The 23,744-nt window shown below is 47.1% G+C and overlaps 1 long non-coding RNA gene across 1 annotated transcript; it reads left to right on the top strand.

Annotated features, from left to right (window-relative positions):
• Positions 1-1,592: 1,592 nt before the first annotated feature.
• LOC140612568 (uncharacterized) lies at positions 1,593-21,998 on the top strand. The gene is made up of 3 exons (XR_012013728.1): positions 1,593-1,706; positions 2,498-2,597; positions 21,019-21,998. It is a non-coding gene; the product is annotated as an uncharacterized lncRNA (long non-coding RNA).
• The last annotated feature ends 1,746 nt before the right edge of the window (positions 21,999-23,744 follow it).

Below are 23,744 nucleotides of genomic sequence, written 5' to 3'. Positions count from 1 at the left end.
AGCCATCGGCCTTAGTACCCAGAGGGCACGACGACCCCTTCCCTGGCCGCTCCGCACACCTTGCCAGGACCTCGGCGCACGTGCCAGGGGGGCGCCTGTGCGAACCTCTCCTTTCTCCTTCTCCTGGCCAGCAGGGAGCTGCATCCCTCTATTTAATTTTATTTTTATTTTTTCGGCATATGGTTTAAAAATCTTTGATAACAAAAAAATAAAAAATAAAAAAAATAAAAATAAAAATAAAAATCTTTGATAACAGACTCTGTTAAATCATACATCACACTTTCTGTGTAATGAAATACGCAAGGTGGAGTTCAATGGCACAAAAAAGCATTCTTCCGCCATGTGCCCACTTCTGTCTCTAGTCGTGTGGAATTTGCTCTGTCGGGCTTCGGCTCAATTTCCGGGATATTTAAGATGATTTGATAGCTAGGTATTTGTGTTCATGGGACAAGACAAGCTTAGGGTCCCCTCCTCGGCCACCACCACCCTCCCCTCTTCTGCATTCCTCTGTTTCAAAATTTTTGAATTTTGAAATTCAGGTTTGTGGGGGTTTGTTGGTTGTTTGTTTTAAGAAAAACTGTATTTATTTGAGAGAGAGAGTGAGCGAGGGAGAAAGAACAGGGGCAGGGACAGAGAGAGAGGGAGAAGTAGATGCCCCGCTGAGCAGGGAGCCAGATGTGGGGCCCAATCACAGGGCCCCGAGATCATGACCTGAGCCAAAGGCAGGCGCTTCACCCACTGAGCCACCCAGACACCCCAAAATACAGGTTTTATTCTCATTAGGACAGTGAGCAGTGAGTCCAACAGATCAGGACTCGGCTGCTGTTGGAAAGATGGTTTATTACACACAGATCCCGAGAGGAAGAGGAGGGGGCCACACAGGAAAGCACTAGGGCCGCTCAGGAGGCAGAAGGAGACAGGAACTGTGGGCAGGAGCCTTCACTGTGGTTTCTGAGGGAAGGAGCAGGCGGGGCGGAATGAACAGGCTGAGGCTTGGCCGGTCTGGATAATTTCAGAGGATGTGGGACACAGGCCATCCCTGGCTGTCTGGGACCTGCCCTGGGCTGATGAGGTCCTGAGTGTGAGACCCAGGAAGACAGGTGGGGGTGAGCAAAGACTCTGGTCCCAACCACTTTTTTTTTTTTTTTTTTTTTTTACTTCTGACTCCCATCCCTGCTGATTCCTTAACTCAAATACAGCCACAGAGCCCAGGGGTGTCCCGAATGGAACCCAGCAAGTATGTGCTTGAATCCATTGTAGTACATTCTTTGGTAATAAAGGGTCACCTTTCAAATGTAGGGACCTGTGGCCAGTGCCAGGGGATGTCCACGCAAGGATGTCAGGAGTTCCTTCAGAAATCACCCTGGGGGATCCCTGGATGGCGCAGCGGTTTGGCGCCTGCCTTTGGCCCAGGGCGCGATCCTGGAGACCCGGGATTGAATCCCACGTCGGGCTCCCAGTGCATGGAGCCTGCTTCTCCCTCTGCCTGTGTCTCTGCCTCTCTCTCTCTCTCTGTGACTATCACAAATAAATAAAAATGTAAAAAAAAAAAAAAAAAAAAAAATTTTAAGAAATCACCCTGGGTTTCTTCCAGTAGCCAGGCCAGCACCTGGCAACCAAATTCCTGTGTAGGGTCCTTACCACATAATAGTGGTGACACAGAGAGGCAGGGCTGGGATACCTTCGGAGAACAAAGCCTGGCACATGTAAGTGATTGTGCTGATTGTGATTCCTGCAATCTTAAAGAAATAAGATTTTATTTCTTTATTTTAGAGAGACAGAGAAAGCACGGGTGGAAAGAGGGTTGGGGAGGGGCAGACGGTGAGGGAGAGACAATCCCAAGCAGATGCTGCGCTGAGATCATGACCTGAGATGAAATCAAGAGTCAGTCACTTAACCGACTCAGCCCCCAGGGGCCCCTTGTGCTGGTTGTTTTTATTGCCACAGACAGATGTGGGGTATTTGGGAACCGAAGCCAGCTTGAGGAGAGGATCTGTCTTGATCTCTCATCACCAAAGAACACATTTACGATGGGCTGAGATGTTCAGTTACTCGATTCTGTAGGGGAAGCTGCTGGTGTCCGCAGCTTCATTCAGGGTTAAGGGCTTCAAATCTCAGCAGAACACCTGTTCCTTTAGGGGCTCGCACTCCAGTCTGGTCCATGTCCCGTCTAGTTATCAATAAATATTTGTTCACAATGAGCTAGCTCTTCTCTTCAGATACTATTTCACTTGGGGGGGAAAAAATCACAGGAAAAAGTATATGTTTGTGAAAACATGGAATATCCCTCGAAGTTGGCACCCAAAACTGACATAAGTTTCTCTCTTCAGAGTGGGGAGCTGGGAAACCAGAGGACAGGAAGGGCATGCTTTTCTTACATGCCCTTTTGCGCCTTTGGAATTTTTGCCATAGGCAAGTACTATCTGTGCAAAAGAATGCATTAAACTCATTCAGAACAGCCATCATAAAACTCCGACTTCTTGCTTGGAATTCACAGGATCTTTGTGCAGAGGCGCGAGGAGGTTCTGTGCAGGGAAAAATCAAGAGCAAACAACCACCACCTTGCATCCAGAGCTTCCTGCAGGCGCTGCACCTCCGTAAGTTGTCACTCCATCCCCAAATGATCACACCATAGGAGTCAGGGTTCTCCAGAGAAACAGCACCAATAAGATATCCGGAGATACACGATTTAGTGTTGGAGATTGGCTGTCACAGTTACCAAAGGGGAGATGTCCCATGATCTGACACGTACAAGCTGAAGACCCAGGAAAGTGTGATTCCACCTCCTTTTTTCTTTTTTTAGGATTTTATTTATTTATTTGAAAGAGAGAGCAAGAGAGCAGAAGTGGGGAGGAGGTGGGGGACAAGGAGAGGGAAGAAGTAGGCTCCCCACTGAGCAGGGAGCCCGATGAGGGACTCGATCCCAGGACCCCAGGATCATGGTCTGAGCAGAAGGAAGATGCTCAACCACTGAGCCTCCCAGGCACCCCATGATTCCACCCTCTTCTGCCAGTTTGCTTCATCCAGACCCCCAAGGGTGGGACAGTGCCCACCCAGTGCCCACCCGCACCCCCAGGGGACCAGGCGATGCTTCTCCCTTAGCCCCACCCATCAAAAGTTAACTTCTTCTGGTAATGCCCTCACAGACACACCCAGAAATTATGTTTTCCCAGCTGTCGCTACGTCCCTCAGCCCCATAAGGTCAATGTAAAATCAACCATCACACCCATGAATTTTTCACAATAATCCTGCAAGGCAAGTTTCAGGATCCCTGCCTCACAGGTGACAAGCCTGAAGTTTAGAGATGCCATGCCCAGAGGGGGAGGCACCTGGAGGCCCTACCTGGGGAGGTGGCAAAAATGCAATGGAGCAAATGTAATGACCTGATGGGCTTTATTCAATGATTCATGAATGGGGCAGCAGCCCACCCAGTGGGTAGAGGGGACGCGGAGGATCTGTACAAAATGGAAGGATTAATTTAATGGTCAGAAATGGGGACTTGACAAGGAGGTTATTAGCAAAGAAAAGATGGACTGTTTTGGGCAAAGTCACCTCCTTTTGGGGGTGGGGGGAGGGGGGATGACATCACAAGTGAGGTCCCAGGCCTTGAGAGGCTGAAAATGCCATTCGATGAGGTATGAAGTCTTGGCTGGGCGTAGTGACAGTGAGTGAAAGTGACTCCACTGCAGGCCTGTTGTTTCTTTGCTTTTTTTTTTTTTTTAATAAGATTTTATTTATTTATTTAAAAGAGTGAGCAGGAGAGCACAAATGGGGAGAGGGGCAGAGGGAGAGGGAGAAGCAGGCTCCCCACTGAGCAGGGAGCCCAATGTGGGGTTCAATCCCAGGACCCCGAGATCATGACCTGAACTAAAGTGATATGCTTAACCGACTGAGCCACCCAGGCACCCCCACACACACCTTTTTAAAGAAAAAATCCATCTTATGCTCATTACTCAAGTGCACATCCTCCTCAAGAGTTAACAGTTGATGGAGGCACCTGGGTGGCTCAGTCGGTTGGATGTCTGCCTTCAGCTCAGGTCATGATCCCAGGGTCCTGCTCTGCGGGGAGTCTGCATCTCCCTCTCCCTTGCCCGTGCTCTTCCTGCTTGTACTCTCTGTCAAATTAATTAATTAATTTAAAAAAATGTAACAGTTGATGGCAAAATCTTCCAAGCTTATTGCAACCCATTTATCTCTATTAAGCGTTATATAACATAGCATGTATTTTTAATTATTTTTTCTGCATGCATTTTTTTAAAGTTTGTATTTGTTTAATTTTATTGGAGAGAGTGAGAAAGGGCATGAGCAGGGGGCAGATGGGGGGCAGAAGGCAAGAAAGAATCTCAAGCAGCCTTCAAGCCCAGCTTGATGCAGGGCTTGATCTCATTACCCTGAGATCATGACTTGAGCCGAAATGAAGAGTAGGAGGCTTACCAGACTGAGCCATTCAGGCTCAGAAAGAAAATATATTTTCCCCTATCCATCGTAGGTTGTGTGGTTGGGACTCTGTGAGTGAGACTGGCAAAGACAGACGAAGGAGAGAAAATGAAACAGAAGTTTATTAACATGGGCATTGCATGGAGACACACTGGAGCACACAGGGCAGAGCAACCAGTGTGGTGGTTAGAATTTAAGCTTAAATAGACCATCTTATAACAACCGTAAGAATCACCTAAGTTAAAACCAAGGCAAAGGGGATTTGGGCTGCTGGTCGGAGGACCAGTGTCAGGAACGTGACAAGGAAAAGAATGGGAAAAGAATGTTAAGCAGATGGGAGTCCCAGCCTTTCCCACTGATTTGCGTGGAGAGCCCTCCACTTCCTGTGTGAGAGAGGCAGACTCTTTACAAATGGAAATTACCTTTATAAATGTAAATTTCCTTTACAAAAAAACCCTTGTGCCCTGTTTTTAGAGGTTTTCCTGAATCTGCTGGTTTTCAATGGCTATTTTGCTCAAAAAACCCCCAAAGGCCAAAGAGGCCTATTTTGGGGTGGCATATGCTGGCGTCCCAACCCTTCTTCTCCCCTCCGGTTGCCTGGGAACTGCTCCCAGGACCCCCATCTGAGGACCCTGTGCCTACAGAGGTTGACCCAAGGTACCGATCTTGCCATTCTTGATGTAGTTAGTGTTCAGAATTCTGTAGGGTGGCACGTGGTTGGCGCTCCTGCAGCTCACTCTAGGCTGGACCCCACCAAGGCACAGGGTGCCTTAGGGGCCCAGGGAAAAGGCAATCCCATCAGATGTTAATGTTTGTTGCTGTCGCAGCCACAAAAGTACTTCTCCAAAAACAGCCAGCCCTCTCTCCACGCAGAAACAGCTGAGCCACATTTGGAGTGCTAGCTCTGTGTGTTTGTGTGTGTGTGTGTGTGTGTGTGTGTGTGTGTGTGTGTGTTAAAGAGACTCAATGTTTTGGAAGGAAAATCAAATCAGAGTGAATGTGAATGTTATCCATTGCAAGCCTTATAAAGAGGATTTGGTTGGGACTCCCGGGTTGCTCAGTGGTTGAGCGTCTGCCTTTGGCTCAGGGTGTGATCCTGGAGTCCCTGGATCAATTCCCACGTTGGGCTTCCTGCATGGAGCCTGCTTCTGCCTTGGCCTGTGTCTCTGTCTCTCTCTCTCTCTCTCTCTCTCTGTGTGTGTCTCATGAATAAATAAAATCTTTAAAAAAAGGAGGATTTGGCAAATTGTTTCAAAAGTATTAGCATTCACAGACTGTTTCTATCAATTCTAGAAATTTGTCCTAAGAAGATAATCAGATATGTGCCCAAGTGTGTATGTACAAGGACGTGCATCATAGCTGGATTAATAAATAGCAAAATGGGATAAATGCGGACGCCCAACAATACAGGGATGCTCAAATAATTACAGCCATGTGGTGGGCACTGTGCAGTTATCAAAGACCAGATCGATCTTTTCCTGGGGATGGGCGAGATGCTATCCAACCTGGCTCTTGGGATCTCCTAGAAATAGAAACTGACAAGAGGCTAAACAGGTTTCAGGCAAGGCTTTATTGGGGTTTAAGCTCCAGCACAGGGGAGGCTCACAAAGGAAAGAATCCTCAGGCTGACTCCCCACGGAGGGTGTTTTAAAGAAACCCAGGAGAGGAAAGGGTCCTACCGAAGGATGCAGGGCTGTGGACTTATCAGCACCTGTGCACTCAAAGATGATGCTTCTCTCATGTGGCATGTCTAACTAGCATGTTCAATGTCTACCCCCAGCATGTGATTTTTATTTTATTTTATTTTATTTTATTTTATTTTATTTTATTTTATTTTATTTTATTTTATTTTTTTTATGATAGTCATACAGAGAGAGAGAGAGAGGCAGAGACACAGGCAGAGGGAGAAGCAGGCTCCATGCATGGGGAGCCCGACGTGGGATTCGATCCCGGGTCTCCAGGATCGCGCCCTGGGCCAAAGGCAGGCGCCAAACCGCTGCGCCACCCAGGGATCCCTGATTTTTAGTATTATGACAGGAAAAGTTGGGGAAGGGTCACCACTGGGGTCCATCTTGGTGCAGACTAGTTTGGTCCACTCTTTGCCAGTCTTTGTTGTGAGCATCTCCCTCTCAGCTTGCATCCTCCTTCCCTCTGAATTCCTGCAAGATAAGCTATACAAGAAGCATAGAGCCTTAGCTTTTTCTTCTCCTTACAGAGGCAGCCGAAGATTTTGCGGTCAGGGTAAGGGGACCCATGTCCAGCTCCTGCTCTGTCTCTGGGGTGGGGACCACCAAGAATAAGAGGTACTTTTGGAGGTGATGGATATGTTCACTGTCGATTGTGGTCACAGTTTCCCAGGGGTACATGTATGTCAAGACTTACTGAATTGTACACTCTAACTTGTGTGGCTTATTGTACATCAGTTATGCCCCAACAAAGATGTTTGTTTATTTATTTATTTATTTATTTATTTATTTATTTATTTATTTATTTATAAGATGTTTTTTAAAAGAACCCTGAAAGGGGCACCTGGGTGGCTCAGTCGGTGAAGCATCTGCCTTCAGCTCAGGTCACAATCCTGGGTCCTGGAATCAAACCCCTCGTCAGGCTCCCTATTTCACAGAGAGCCTACTTCTCCCTCTGCCTGCCGCTCCCCCTGGTTGTTCTCTCTCCTCTCTGTGTCAAATAAATAAATAAAATAAAATCTTTTTTAAAAACATAAAAATTAAAAAATAAAAGAACCATAAAAAAGAACCGAGCATTCAACCAAACAATGTTTCAAAAATATTCAATTAAATGGCACATGTTATCAAAATAAAATGAAGGTGGAGGGGAATAATTTAGCTCAGACTTTTGGGAGAACAATTTGGTGGTTTGCTGAAAAATGTGAAAGTGTCTTAACCTAGAAAATTTCCCTTCTTGGTGTTATCTTACCAAGGACACAGCTGGAATGATCTTACACACAGCAGTCCAGTGCCATTATACCCAAAAGAAAAATCCCACTTCACAGTTGCTTGCAAGGCCCTCTGTGACCTGGCAGCCTACCACCTGCAGCCACTCTGGTCTTGCTGTTCTTAGAGCCTGCCACGCTTCAGAGCGCTCTGTCTGCTGCTCTTCACCTGCGAGGCTGGAGTGTGGGTCCTTTCTCCATATGTTCAGGTTCCTGTGCAAATGTCCTCTCCTCACACTGGGCTTGCTGCTGCAAGTCCCTCCCCACAGCGGTGCTGGGACACAGCATGCTTCTGGAAAAGGAAAGAAGCTGATGTGTATTTCACATCATTTACCAGAATAAGGTCCAAATGGATCCAAGTTTGTTTTTTTTTTTAATAATTTTTTAAAAGATTTTATTTATTTATTCATGAGAACACAGAGAGAGAGAGAGAGAGGCAGAGACACAGGCAGAGGGAGAAGCAGGCTCCATGCAGGGAGCACCAGACGTGGGACTCGATCCTGGGTGTCCAGGATCATGCCCTGGGCTGAAGGTGGCACTAAACCACTGAGCCACCCGGGCTGCCCTTTTTAATTTTTTTTAAAGATTTTATTTATTTATTCATGATAGACACACACACACACACACACACACACACACAGAGAGAGAGAGAGAGAGGCAGAGACACAAGCAGAGGGAGAAGCAGGCTCCATGCCAGGAGCCCAATGTGGGACTTGATTCCAGGACTCCAGGATCACACCGTGGGCCAAAGGCAGGCACTAAACCACTGAGCCATTCAGGGATCCCCTGGATCCAAGTTTTAAATGTAAAATCTGAAAGCATACAAGTGCTGGAAGAGAATATAGGAAAATTTCTTCGAATAATCCTAGAGTGGGAGGACGCATGGGTAGCTCCCTGCGAGGAGCCTGCTTCTCCCCCTGCCTACGTCTCTTCCTCTCTCTGTGTGTGTCTCATGAATAAACAAGTAAAATATTTTTTAAGAAATCCTAGAGTGGGGATAAATTTCTCCATGAGTCAATAGTCAGAAATCAATGGAAATTGATTTAACTATAGAAAACAAATCTTCATTAAAAAAAATCAGAGTTGAAAGATAAATTGATTAGCCATCAGAGATATGCAAATCAAAGCCATAGTGAGATACTCCTTCATCCCCACTAATAAGGTGTTAAAAAGCAAAATTCAACTGAGTAAATTTGAAGATCTAATTGGTTTTAATGATTCATGAATTGGGCAGCATCCCACCTAGTAAATAGAAAGGAGCTCCAAGAAGTTGTACAAAATCGAAGGCTTTTACGGCCAGAAAGGGTCAGAAAAAAGTTTCTAGCAAGAGTGGATTCTTCAGGCAAGGTTACCTTCCCTTGGTGGAAGGCAGGGGCCTATCAAGCAGACGACCTCCCTAGTATTGATTAGGAAATTCTAGACTGTTTAAAATTCCATTTTTAGGGATGCCTGTGTGGCTCAGCGATTCACCGCCTGCCTTTGGCTCAGGGTATGATCCTGGATTTCCAGGTTCAAGTCCCACATTGGGCTCCCTGCATGGAGCCTGCTGCATATGCAGGGAGACCTCTGCCTATGTCTCTGCCTCTCTCTGTGTGTGTCTCTTGTAAATAAATAAATACAGTCTTTAAAAAAAAATAAATTTCCATTTCTGGGAGAGGCTGAAACTGCAGTTAGGAGTTAAGTCTTTGTTTACTGATGTGGGGTTCAGCACAGATGACTCCATTTGGGGGCCTGTCACAGCTTTGGTTTTTTTTGTTTTTTTTTTTTAATGTATTTATTCATTTGAGAGAGAGAGAGAGAGAGGAGGGCAGAGGGAGGAGAGAGAAACTTTAGCAGACTCCTCACTGAGCTTGGAGCCCAAAGCAGGGCTCAATCTCATGACCCTGAGAACATGATCTGAGCTAAAACCAAGAGTTAGACACTCAACTGACTGCCATCTGGGGGACCATGGGGCCTGTTGTGTTTTTTTTTTAACAATGGCTATAATCAAAGCTATCGGTAATAACAAGTGTTTGTGAGGATGTGGAGAAAGGGGAACCCTCGCGCACCACTGTTGGGAATGTAAAATGATGCTTAGCCAAAAAGAGGAACGAAGCCAAATGTTTCTCATAGATGAGTGGATAAACAAAACATGATCTATCCATACAATGGGACATTATTCAGTCATAAAAAAGGAAATTAGAACTGACATATTACAACATGGATGAACTTTTTGTTTTGGGGAGGAGGGAGGGAGAGAGAATCTTTTTTTTTTTTTAAAGATTTTATTTATTTATTCATGATAGTCACAGAGAGAGAGAGAGAGAGAGGCAGAGACATAGGCAGAGGGAGAAGCAGGCTCCACGCAGGGAGCCCGACGTGGGATTCGATCCCCGGCCTCCAGGATCGTGCCCTGGGCCAAAGGCAGGTGCTAAACCGCTGCGCCACCCAGGGATCCGAGAGAGAGAATCTTAAGCAGGCTTCACACCCTGTGCAGAGCCCGATGTAGGGTTCAATCTAATGACCCTGAGATCATGACCAGAGCCAAAACCAAGAGTCAGATGCTTAACCAACAGAACAATCCAGGCACCCCTTGAAATATATACTTTAAATGAACGAGTTGTATCATATAGAACTTTATTTTGATAATGCTCATTATAAAAAGACATACCGGTTAAAAAGTTATTTTTTCAGCACAATCTATGAAAAGGCCAACAACCTAGTAGAAAAATAGGCAAAATGTATGAGCAGTACACTGAGAAGAAATACAAATATTCCCCAAGTTTGCAAAAAGATTCTCAGCCTTACTCATAATGAAAAAAAAAATACAAATTTAAATGCACTAAGACAGTATTTTTCACTTCTGGGACTGGAGAACTCATCCCAAGCAGGGGGGAGGGCAAACCAAGACAACTCCAAGGAGGGTGTAAGGATTAATTTTATTTGTCAACCTGACTAGGCCAAGGTCGGGGGGGAGCCGATATCTGGTCCCACATGATTCTGGGTGTGCATATGAGTCTGCTTCTAGAGGAGATTAACATTTGATTCAGTGGATTAAGTAAATTAACCTACAGTAAAACTTGCAGGTGGAAGAACTGACTTTTGTGCAGTTAACCATTGCAGCAACTTCATTGCAGTTTATAAAGCAAAAGACAGGAAATGCAAAATGTCACAGGACACAAATAAATCATGGTAAAATAAACTATACGATGGAACACTGCGTACCTTCAAACAATATATAAAGTTAAATGACCCCCCCACCATACTCCCTCTCTATGCAATTACAGGAAAATAACACCAAGACATCTTTTTTTAAAAATCTTTTTAAAAGATTTTTTTTAAGATTTTATTTATTTATTCATGAGACACACACACACACACACACAGAGGCAGAGACACAGACAGAGGGAGAAGCAGTCTCCATGCAGGGAGCCCAATGCGGGACTGGATCCCTGGTCTCCAGGATCACACCCTGGGCTGAAGGCAGCACTAAACCACTGAGCCACCCGGGGCTGCCCCCAACACATCTTTTAAAAGGAGAGGGCTATAGTAAACCATAGCAAGTTTCCTTTTACACGAGAAAGAAGGGAAATATATATATATACACTCTCATTTTTTGGTTGCTGTTCATGATTTTTTAAAGTTTTAATTTAAACTCTAGGGAGTAAACATACATTGTAATATTAATTTCATGTATACAGTATAGTGATTCACCACATCCATACATCACCTGGTGCTCATCAGAAGTACCCTCCTTCATCCCCATCACCTATTTCCCCACCCCCCCCACCACCTACCTCCCCTCTGTAACCAGTGTAATCAGTGTGTTCTCTACAGTTCAGAGTCTGTTTCTTGGTTTGCCTCTCTGTCTCTCTTTTCCCCTTTGCTCATTTGTTTTGTTTCTCAAATTCCACATAGGAATGAAATCATATAGTATTTGTCACCCTCTGACTGATTTTGCTTAGCATAACACCCTCTAGTTCTAGCCACATCATTGCAAATGGCAAGATCTCATTCTTTTTTGATGGCTGATAATACTTTATTGTCTATATTCACCATATCTTCTTTATCCATTCATCAGTCAAGGGGCACTTGGGCTGTTGCCATAATTTGGCTATTATAGACAATGCTGTTATAAATACTGGGGTGCATGTACCCCTTTGAATTCTGTATTTTTGTACCCTTTGGGTAAATACCCAGTACTGCCATTGCTAAATTATAGTTTTATTTTTAACTTTTTGAGGAAACTCCATTCTGTTTTCCAGAGTGGCTGTACCAGTTTGCACTCCCACCAACAGTGTACAACACTGTATCCTTGTATCTGTATCCTTGCCAACACCTGTTGTTTCTTGTGTTGTTGATTTTAGCCATTCTGACAGGTGTGAGGCAATATCTCATTGTAGTTTTGTTTTTTTTTTTGTTGTTTTTTTTTTTAATTTTTTTATTTATTTATGATAGTCATACAGAGAGAGAGAGAGAGAGAGGCAGAGAGAGAGAGAGAGGCAGAGACAGAGGCCGAGGGAGAAGCAGGCTCCATGCACAGGGAGCCCGACGTGGGATTCGATCCCGGGTCTCCAGGATCGCGCCTTGGGCCAAAGGCAGGCGCCAAACCGCTGCGCCACCCAGGGATCCCCCCTCATTGTAGTTTTTTTTTTTTTTTTTTTTTTTTTTTTAAAGATTTTATTTATTTATTCATGATAGTCACAGAGAGAGAGAGAGAGAGGCAGAGACACAGGCAGAGGGAGAAGCAGGCTCCATGCAGGGAGCCCGACGTGGGATTCGATCCCGAGTCTCCAGGATCGCGCCCTGGGCCAAAGGCAGGCGCCAAACCGCTGCGCCACCCAGGGATCCCCCTCATTGTAGTTTTGATTCGCATTTCCCTGATGATAAGTAGCATACATGACTCATTTTGCTTGTTTTTTTCCCCCTTGTATTTTTATAAGGAAATATTGGAAGGATAATACAAGAAACCTAAGACTGATTACCTGTGTGTCAGATGGGGCAGATACCACTTTCCCTAGATCTTTTTAAAAATATTGATTTGATATTCAAACCACATTAGTGATCAGAGCATATTTCCCACTCAAAAAATAAAATATCGGGATCCCTGGGTGGCGCAGCGGTTTGGCGCCTGCCTTTGGCTCAGGCCGCGATCCTGGAGATCCGGGATCGAATCCCACGTCAGGCTCCCGGTGCATGGAGCCTGCTTCTCTCTCTGCCTGTGTCTCTGCCTCTCTCTCTCTCTCTCTGTCTGAGTGTGACTATCGTTTTTTTTTTTTTTTTTTTAAAGATTTATTTATTTATGATAGACATAGAGAGAGAGGCAGAGACACAGGAGGAGAGAGAAGCAGGCTCCATGCAGGAGCCTGATGTGGGACTCGATCCCAGGTCCCCAGGATCACGCCCTGGGCTGCAGGCAGCACTAAACCGCTGCGCCACTGGGGCTGCCCTGAGTGTGACTATCGTAAATAAATAAATTTAAAAAAATTTTTAAAAAAATAATAAAATAAAATAAAATATCCCCTCCTCACCCACATGCAGTGCTTCTAGACAGTGAGCCCCAAGAGGGTGGCATTATTTTGTTCTATTTTGTTCATCTGTTGTATGTCCCCAGCCTGAGAAAGGTGAGGCACACAGCAGGTGCTTAAGAAACGCATTTGGGATGAATGGTTGAAGAGAGTGAGATTGGAAACCAAGTAAAAGCGAGAAACAACAGGGACGGCTGCGTGGCTCAGCAGTTGATTGTCTGTTTTTGACTCAGCGCGTGATCCTGGGGTTCTGGGACCGAGTCCTGCATCGGAGTTCCCACAAGGAGCCTGCTTCTCCCTCTGCTTATGTCTCTTCCTCTCTCTCTCTGTGTGTGTCTCTCATGAATAAATAAATAAAATCTTAAAAAAAATACACAAGAAACAACAGAGAATGCTTGAAATAGATAAAGGTGCATTCAAATTGTATAATATCATAAAGCAGTGAAGGACGTAGGTCCAGACCAACTGATTTCCAAAATGTACTGTGAAGGGGGAGGGTAGGAAGCAAGTTCCAGAACCGTATACACAACTTAGTTTGGTGTCACTAAAAGAGAGCTCTAAAATAAAACTGTGTATTTCTAGATATACATAAGGTGTGATGTAAGAAGTGCAAAAAGTCTGGAAGAAGATCTTCCAACACTAAGGATGTTGGTTACTTCTAGAGAGGGGAGTTGGATGGAGGTGGGAAGGGAGGGGACGAAGGGGCTTCCAGGCAGCTTCCATTTATCCCCAAGAGAATCCATCCGTTGGGGAAAATGAATAATGTTAAATTAAAAAGAGAAGATGAGGAAACCCTGGGTGGCGCAGCGGGTTTAGCGCCTGCCTTTGGCCCAGGGCGCGATCCTGGAGACCCGGGATCGAATCCCACGTTGGGCTCCCGGTGCATGGAGCCTGCTTCTTGCTCTGCCTATGTCTCTGCCTCTCTCTCTCTCTGTGACTATCATAAATAATAAATAAATAAAAAAATAAAGAAAAAAAAAAAAAAAGAGAAGATGAGCACTTCATAGGCCCTACTCTACGACTTTCATTTTGTGAAAAGCAGGAAAGGAGGGTCTTAAGATCTATAGAAAGCAGCACAAAGGACAGAAAGGAGGGGCGCCTGGGTGGCTCATTCCCTTAAGCAGGTTAAGCATCAGACTCTAGGCTTCCCCTCAGTTCATCGCTGTCCTGGGAGGAGCCCTGCTTCCCCTCGGGGCTCCCTGTGAGCCGCCTGGAGGTGCCCTCTCTGCACTCCCCCCACCCATACTCCCTCTCGCTAAAATAACTAATAAGTTCTTAAAAAAGAAAGAAAGAGAGAAACGAAGGAAGGTAGGAAGGAAGGAAGAGAGGGAGGAAGAAAAGACCCACCAGAAAGGAAATACCCCCCAGCGTTAGGCCCTGAGATTCCAGGCAACCTTGTAAAGCTTTTTATTTTCATTTGACGGTTCAGTGTTTCCTGCGCTTCCACGACGAACGCACTTTACTGTGTGATTCGAAAACGTGATGAGGACGGACCAGAGCAGCGAGCTGCGCGGCGCCCACCCCGACCCTGCGCCGCCAGCCGCGCCGCCCCCGGGCGGGGACCCCGAGCTCGGGCCCTCGCTCCCCGGGCCGCGCCGCCGCCCCTCCCCCTCCCCTCCCCTCCCCCCCTCCCCCCACCCGCACACTCGAAGCGCTAACCAGCTGCCCAGCGCGACCCTGGGACGCAAATGGAGCTGTGGGTGGGCCCCGGGGGGGATGGGTGGGGGGCGTGGGCGCCCTCCCCTGCCCCCAGGACCCCCGGCACCCAGGCGGGCTGCTGCGTCGGTGGGTCCCCCTCCGCGCCGTGGTTTCCGCGTCCCCGCCCCCCGCCGAACTTCCCCCTCCCCTGCCGTCCAAAGCGAGTGATCGCAAGGAAATCGCTCGTCTGGCAGCCAATGAGCGTCCAGGCAATTTCCCTCTTTCCCATTCCACACCAGTCTTGGCGGGTTGGCCCGCCCGGCAGGGGACCCGGGGGCTGTTCCGGATCAGGGTCGCGGACCTTAGGGAAGGTGGAGTGTCCTGCATCCCAGACCTATTGGAAGACCCGGAAGAAGGGGTTCATCAGTCTCTGGGAGAAATCTGGGGAGGGAAATCTTGGAGCAGGTGGTATCTGACTTTGAAGGAGAAGTGAAATTTTTCCATAAAGGAAAAGAAGACCGGGCTGTATTTCAGGGTCAAGTTCAGAGTGGGAGCTGGGCTCCTGCAACCTCCAGGCATTGGAAGCTGATGTGTGGGTGCTCTAGGCATCCACCAAAATGTCCCTTTGACACACAATGGAATATCCAGCCACAAAAGGGAAAGAAGTCCTAATACCTGCAAAGACAAAGATGAACCATGAAAACACGAAAGGAGCCTGACACCAAGATCACATAGTGCTGGATTTCATTCATATGAAACATCCAGAGTAGGCAAAGCTGTAGAGGTAGAAAGTAAAGTAGTGCTTGCCAGGGAGGCAGCAGGTATGAGAGGAGCACTGCTACTGGGAATGGAGTTTCTTTTAGGAGGGGATTTGTGGGAAATGTTCTGGAATTGCATCATGGTGGTGGTTGCGCAACCTCTTGTATATATTAAAAACCACTGAATTGTATACTTTAAAAGGATGAATCTTATAGCACGTGAGTCATATCTTAGGTTTCTTTTGGGGGGGGAGCACTCGCAGGGGGCAGGGACGGGCAGAGGGAAAGAGAGAGAGAGTCCTAAGCAGTCTCCTCCGCACTCTACATGGAGCCTGACGTGGGGCTCCATCTCAGCACCCTGAGATCACACCCTGAGCCAAAATCAAGAGTCGGATGCTTAACCATCTGAGCCACCCAGGTGGCCTTATAGCGTAGATTTTTTTAAATGGGGGAGGGTTATGAGCAGAACCCCAGGTGGATGCAGCATTGGCCTGGCTGCTGCCCGTTTTGCAACAGAGGAAAGTGTACCAGCTCTGGGCCACGCAGTGGGCAGGGCTGCAGCTAAGCCAGAACTCAGGTGCCCTGTGAGCATTTTCTCTGGAGTCAGGACTAGGTTTGATTTACCGCATCTCCCTTCCTAACGTCTAGCTCATGGCTGTGCACAAAGACAAGCGGTGAGTGGGGAAGGCACCCTGAGCAGGGAACAGTAGGAACAGATGCCCAGAGGCTGGAAGTGGAGTGAAGTCTTGAGGGAAGGAGCACAGAATTCATCGAGGCTTGTTTTTTTGTTTTTGCTTTTTTTAAAGATTTATTTATTTATTCATGATAGACACATAGAGAGAGAGGCGGAGACACAGGCAGAGGGAGAAGCAGGCTCCATGCAAGGAGCCCAACGTGGGACTCGATCCCACGACTCCAGGATCACGCCCTGGGTCGAAGGCAGGCGCCAAACCACTGAGCCACCGAGGGATCCCCTGTTTTTTTGTTTTTTAAATATTTTATTTAGGGATCCCTGGGTGGCTCAGCAGTTTAGTGCCTGCCTTTGGCCCAGGGCATGATCCTGGCTGGAGTCCCGGGATCGGGTCCCACATCAGGCTCCCTGCATGGAGCCTGCTTCTCCCTCTGCCTGTATTTCTGCACCCCGCCCCCCGTCTCTCATGAATAAATAAATAAAATCTTTTTAAAAAATAATAAATATTTTATTTATTTATTTATTTAGAGCCCAAGAGAGAGCACCAGCAGCGGGGGCGACAGGCAGACAGAGAGGGAGACACAGGTTCACCACTGAGCAAGGAGCCTGGTGCAGGGCTTGATTGCAGGACCAGCCCAGGACCCCGGGATCATGATCTGAGCTGAAGGCAGACAGCTGCCTGAGCCTCCCAGGCGCCCCTTCATTGAGGCTTGTAAGCACAGCCTGGGTGGCTCCTTAAGTACAGATTTAGGAAGGCCTTCAAAGCAGGCCCAGTTTCATGGGTGTGCCACCCATGCTGTTACAAGAGCCAGCAATCAGAGTGGCCCTGTGGTTGGTTTAATGCTCAGCTGTCACCGTCCTCAAATGCTTTTTTTTTTTTTCTTTTTTTTAAATTTTTATTTATTTATGATAGTCACAGAGAGAGAGAGAGGCACAGAGACACAGGCAGAGGGAGAAGCAGGCTCCATGCACCGGGAGCCCGACGTGGGATTCGATCCCGGGTCTCCAGGATCGCGCCCTGGGCCAAAGGCAGGCGCCAAACCGCTGGGCCACCCAGGGATCCCCGTCCTCAAATGCTTAATCATTTTCAAACAAGAGTCTCTGCATGTTCATTTTGCCTTGGACCTGACAAATTATGCATCTAGGTCTGCCTGAGGCCACAGGGTGCATCAAAGTTGTTGTGACTCAGAAGGTGACCTTAGGCACACCTCGAAGAAGGACAGACAGGAATGAAGTTTAAAGATTCTTGAGGAAGAATTTGTGATGGGTTGAGGACATGGAAAAGAAGGGCCCACTGGGAAGGGCATGCGGGAGCTCATACCCATCTACCCACCCATCTATCCACCCATTTACCCATCCATCCACCCATCTACTCACCTATCAATCATTCAGCTAACATTTCTGAGACCCAAGATGAGTTAGGTGGGGTTACAAAGGTTTCTACCTTTAGGAATTTATGCTCCATTGAAAATATAAGCTGGCCTTACCTACCCCATGCTAGGTCATGCACCCTGGGTCCCCCTCCTTGTTTTTTCTCCTTTGCCCTTTCTTTTCACACAAAAGAGTGAATTTGCTGCTTGTCTGCTTCTCCCACCAGAATGAGGGCTCCTGAGGACAGGGCTTGGTTTAAAGGCTCTATTACTGCAGAGTTCCAGTATCTAGAACAATCCTGGCACATTGGAGGTGCTCAGTACATATTTGTCTGATGAATGAATGAATGAATGAATGAATGAAGAAATGAATGAATATGGTTCAGATCAGGGCTGGATTCAGATTTTTTTTTGAGAGAGAGAGAGAGTGAGAGAGAGAGAGAGAGACCACATGCACAAGCAGAAGAGGAGTGAGAGCCAGAGGGAGAGAGAGAGAGAAAATCTTAAGCAGACTCCACCCCCAGCACAGAGCCTGATGTGGAACCTGATCCCAGGACCCTCAGATCATTACCTGGGCTAAAACCAAGAGTTGCCCACTTAACCAATTGAGCTACCCAGGAGCCCCTAGATTCAGATGTTTTGAAAGCCCTCCTTGCTAAAAGGATTAGGGTGACTTCCTCATATGTAATTTAAAAGATACATACTAAAATGAGTATAAGAAAATCCTTCAGAGTTTTAATTTTCCCCTTGGTGGTTATTTGCTGCTTTCTTGGACATAAGAAATATAACACACACACACACACACACACACACACACACACACACCTATTTTCTCTGTGTCCCTGCTCCACTGGCCCCTGAAACTTGCCTTCTCTTCCTGGTGGGTAGCTCAGCCCTGTCATTTCACCTGGGGAGGGCCCCTCTGGTGAGGATTTGGGAGGATCAGAATGGGGTGTAGTGTGGCCGGGTGGGGGCTCACAGGGGAGCAAAGCTGGTGACGGAGGCAGGGCCAAAGCAAGAGGCTTGGAGCCATATCTAGGTTGAAAGGCAGATGGAGGTGAGCCAGAGAAGGCATCTGAGAACAGGTCCCAGCGGAGGAGGAAAACCTGGGACCAGAGTGACTCACAGGTTACAGGAGGAGAAGGCTCCCGGGAGAGGAAGATGAGGCAATAGTGAAATGTAGCACAGGCTTCCAACAGGATGGGATCTAGAGAAGGAGGCAACTGTGGTTTGCCAAGTGGCCTCTGCTGGTCCAGGGAGCTTGTGGGTCACCACAGTCACTAATGAGCTTCGGGAGGACTCGTGCTGGAGGTGAAGGACAAGATGCAGGATGAAGGGGCCCCTGAGGATCTCACATTCTGCAGTCACTCCCCGGTTAGCTTGTTGCCTGGCATACAGCAGGTGCTCAATAGATTCTTAAAAGGTCTCCCACCCCTCCGAGATGAGTTGGTGTATTTGACCCTCCTTTTATTTTTTTATTTTTTAAAGATTTTATTTATTTATTCAGGAGACACACACACACAAAGAGAGAGAGAGAGAGGCAGAGACACAGGCAGAGGGAGAAGCAGGCTCCATGCAGGGAGCCCGATGTGGGACTTGATCCCGAGATTCCAGGATCAGGCCCTGGGCCGAAGGCTGCGCTAAACCACTGAGCCACCCAGGCTGCCCGACCCTCCTTTTATAAATGAGGAGGGCCTGCTAGGGACAGGAGGGGACAGGCCTGGGGCAGAAATTGGGGCAGGGCAGTGACCTGAGCCCCAGACGGTTTGTGGAGCATGGAAAGCAGATATGCTTGCTCTGGCTTAAACCTAGAATCTTCAAGTGTTTCCTGCTTGGGATAAGGACCAAAGGAACGTGTCATTGGACTCGGCAGAGCCAGTGCTTTTCTCAGGCCTTGATATTTGCAGTCATCCTGGTCTTTTTTAAAGGAAAAGAAAATATGGAATACATTGGAAATGTGAGGATAACACCATGTAGGAGTAGGAAGGTGCAGTACAAGCTGGAGGTCTTGTACAAATGGTCCCGCGGTTTACCAGCTGCCCTGTGCTGCTCCAGGGGGCTCGTGGGTGTGGGTGCCCCCAACTCTTTCCCAGCAAGGTCTCCCCTAGTGTTGCATTGCTGCAGAAACGCAGGAGGATGCTATGGGCAAAAAAAGAGGTCCAAGCTGCTATCTCAATGTCTCTGCCTCTAAGAAGTTTGACCCTGGGTGGCCTGAGAAGTGAGCCCATTTATAACAAGAGACCCCAGAGTCCTAGGAATGTTTGAAGGCCCTCCTCTCTCATCCTTCATTCTCTGAGACGCTTTGTACCAAGTGTCAGCTCTCGGAAAGGCATCCGGCTCTCATGCACAGTAATGTGTGTCGGATAGGATTTTCAGTAAGTCAAAAACAGGACTCTCAAATACAAAGTGAGCAAATGTCAAAGATTTAAATTTATCAGTGAAGGAAAGAAAAAAATAAATAAATAAATTTATCAGTGAAGGACCCAACAGGATGGTGGGAGGAGGAGGATTCTAGAGGCTGAGTCCAGAAGTTCTGACAGAGGAGAAAGCTGGAACATGATGGCTAGGGAACTATTTCGACTCTGTGAGTTAACAGAAAGTATGCATAGGGGCTCTGCCCACCCCCCCACCCACTCCCGCCCCTGCCCCGCAGAGCTCCTGAAATCCTTGCAAACTCCTAAGCAATAAGAGCGCTGGCACCATCTGTCCAGGCGACTCTGGGGGGACCCCGGGCTGGGGGCTGGTCAGCAAAAAGACCAAGTCAGTATGAGAAGCTTGAAATTCTTGGCTGCCCCCTAGCCCCATTCTTCAGAAAACAGAGAGGGGCTGGAAATGGAGTTAGCAATCCCTCATGCCTACATGAGGGAGCCTCCAAGACACCCCAATAGCACAGGCTGGTGAATGTACCCACGCTTGGAGAGTGATGCATGCCAAAGCCATGGAGACAGAAGCTCCAGACTTGCCCTATGTGCCTCCACTGGGCTGTTCATCAGCATCTTTGTCATATCCTCTAATAAACCAGCAAGTCTAAGTAAGTGTGTCCCTGAGTTCTGTGAGCCACTCCAGCAAATTCCTTGGACTCCAGGAGGGGTCTTTGGAACCCCTGTAGAGGGTTGGCCAGAGCACACATAACAACCTGCTATCTGAAGTGGTGGGCACAGGGGAGCCTTTGGTGAGGATCAAGCCCTTAGCCTGTGGGATCTGACGCTATCTGGGTAGACCATGTCAGAATGGAGTTGAATTCCTAGACACCCTGCAGGTGTCTGAGAATAGCCTATTGCTGTGGGAAAAACCTCCCCGTGTTTGGTGACTAGAAGTATCAGAAGTGAAGTGCTATGATGGTGAGTAGATGAGTCACAGAGCAAACAGACACAGGGCAGGAAGAGCTGCATTTTCCCTACACAGGAAGGTGGAAAAAAATCTGAAGTTTATCCTAAGTAGGTACAAAACTCCTTAACATCCTACAGGGCAATGAAATCATACCTTTGAGTCTCTTTTCTTTTCTTTTTTCTTTTCTTTTCTTTTTCCTTCTTCCTTCCTTCCTTCCTTCCTTCCTTCCTTCCTTCCTACTTTCCTACCTTCCTACCTTCCTTCCTCCCTCCCTCCCTCCCTCCATCCCTCACTCTCTTCCTTTCTTCCTTTTTCTAAAATTTTGTTTATCTGACAGGGCAGGCACAAGCAGGGGGAGCAGCAGAGGGAGAGGGAGAAGCAGGCTTCCCAGGGAGCAGGGAGCCCGACACGGAGCTCTATCCCAGGACCCCAAGATCATGACCTGAGCCGAAGGCAGACACTTCACCGACTGAGCCACCCAGGTGCCCTGGAATACTTTTCTTTTTTCCTACTTTTTTTTTTCCTTGCATCTAATGCAAAGGATTTCTGTTGGACAAAAATCTACTGGTTAACACATAGAATCTTCATAGAGTCTGGGGCCTGGTCGAGATACGTTTCCCCAGAGAAGAAGCAAATCCTTGGATGGGCCAGTTAGACAACAAGCCCATGAAATAATATTCAAATACCCTTTTGCCTTGTTGCCACATTTCAGATTATTTTTCTTAACCTGTGTGAGTCAGGAGTTTGTAAATGGCTTTGGGAGGTTCAAGAATTAAATTATTTACCATGGTTTACATGCGTGCATTTCTTCTGGGGAAAAGGTTGTAGCTGCCAGTAGATTCTCACTAGTGACCCTCCCAGCATAAAAGCCACTGACCCAAGGCGCTAGCTGCCCATCTTCTTCTCCCTCCAAAGCGGGGGAATTTCCTTCTTGACACAGAAGTCTTCTGCTAATGCTCTCACTTGGATTTCTAGGCACCTACTTGCAGGCGCTGTGGGGCAGGGGGGTCAGTCACCTCTTCCCTATATTTAAGGTCCCAGTGTCCAGGCTGGTGCAGTTCCAGCTAGGGACAGTCAAGCTGTCAACTTCCAGGAGTACCCACTGAGCTGTCACCAGCTTTGTGACCAGCACGCTGCTCTGGTCCCACTACAAGCTCAGGTCCAGGCCCCAGTGCACACTCTCCAGGCAGGCTGGGCTAGTTTGCGCAGACCTCGGAGATGACCGGGATCTGAAGTCCGAATGGTGGCCCTTGAACTCTTCTGACATTTTCCATAAAGAGTTCCCAGATTTATTTAAAATAAAACTCTACAGTTCAAGAAGCCCAACTTTTTTATCCATGGCTGGCAAGTAATGCATCGGGTCTTGGCAGTCTGGACTTTGGAATAAACATCTGTTGAAAGAGTGGATGTGCCTCATGCTGATCGCAAGCTCTGGCTGACAATCATATCTGCATTTCTGATGACTAAACCAGGAAATAAGTTATTCATTGACTACATTTTATTGTTTATAAACAAAAGCTTTTATTATTTTTTTTAAAGATTTTATTTATTTATTTGACACAGAGAGAGAGCACAAGCAGGGGGAGCAGCAGGCAGATGGAGAGGTAGAAGCAGGCTCCTAGTAGGAGGAGGGAGGCTGATGAGGGGCTTGATCCCAGGACCCCGGAGATCATGACCTGAGCCCAAGGCAGACGCTTCACTGACAGAGCCACCCTGGTGCCCCTTAATTTTTAATTTTTGAAATTGAGGCCTACCATGCAGGTAGCAAGAACAGTAAGCGCATAATCTGAGGGATATAGAGCCCTGCATTTTCATATTACTCCACTGAGCCCGCCTGTGGCCTCCTTACTCTGTTTCTCAGTCACCCATCACTGCAATTATTATGCACATTTGTTATAGAAATCATACAGCAAGGGCAGCTGGGTGGCTCAGTCAGTTGGGTGTCTGCCTTCAGCTCAGGTAATGATCTCAGGGTCCTGGGATTGAGTCCCATGCCGGACTCCCTGCTTAGTGGAGCCTGCTTCTCCCTCCACCGTCCCCATACTTGTGTTCTCTCTTTCTACCAAATAAATAAATTAAACAAGTAAATCATATAACATATAAATATTTTGTGTGTTTGTTTGGTTTTCTTTTATATGATATAAGATCTGTAGGATCCATCCACTTGTGTGTTAGCACTCTATTCTTTTTTTTTTTTTTTTAAGATTTTATTTATTTATGAGAGACACAGAGAGAGGCAGAGACACAGGCAGAGGGAGAAGCAGGTTCCCTATAGGGAGCCCAATGTGGGATTTGATCCCGGATCCCAGATGCCCTGAGCTGAAGGCAGATGCTCAGCCACTGAACCATTCAGGTGTCCCTTTATTCTTTTTTTGTTGCTCCTTATTGCTCTACTATATGGAGAAATCACAATATATTTATCCATTCTATGTTGATGGCCCCATGGGTTGTTTCTGGATTTTTGTCCATTTGAGTGAAACTTCTTTTTTTTTTTTTTTAAGATTTATTTATTTACTTGAGAGAGAGAGAGAGAGAGAGAGAACGAGCACAGAGGGAGAGGGAGAAGCTGACGCCCCACCGAGCAGAGAGTCACCAAGTCCCAAGGGTGGGACTTGATCCCAGGGCCCCGAGATCATGACCTGAGCTGAAGTCAGATGCCCAACCGCTTGAGCCATCCAGGCACCCCTTGAGTGAAACTTCTGCAAACATTCTTGTACCAGACGTCTTTGAGCAGACATGTGCTCTTATTTCTCTTCAGTGATACTCAGGAGCAGGATTACTGACTGGGTCATAGGGCAAGCCTATTCAAATAAGAATACCCTTTGGTTGTTACTAGGAGTTCCTGTCACTAGCACATGGTCGAGCTGTGTCTCAAACAGTTTGCTTGCACCTGCATGCTTTACCTCATTTTGTCCTTACCAAACTCCAGCGATGCTGGCTGAGCAAATATTATTGCCACCTGACGTGGGACTGCTGTTATTTGCCCACTACTGACAGCAGCTCAAGGTTCAAGTTCAGAGGGTTTCAAAGCACTGGAGAGGAGAGAGAAGCACAGAACTCCGG

Source organism: Canis lupus, chromosome 21 (genome assembly GCF_048164855.1).
Source record: "Canis lupus baileyi chromosome 21, mCanLup2.hap1, whole genome shotgun sequence".
NCBI lineage: Eukaryota > Metazoa > Chordata > Mammalia > Carnivora > Canidae > Canis > Canis lupus.
Note: the sequence above shows the minus strand (reverse complement) of the source record. Positions and strands in the feature narration are given on the sequence as shown.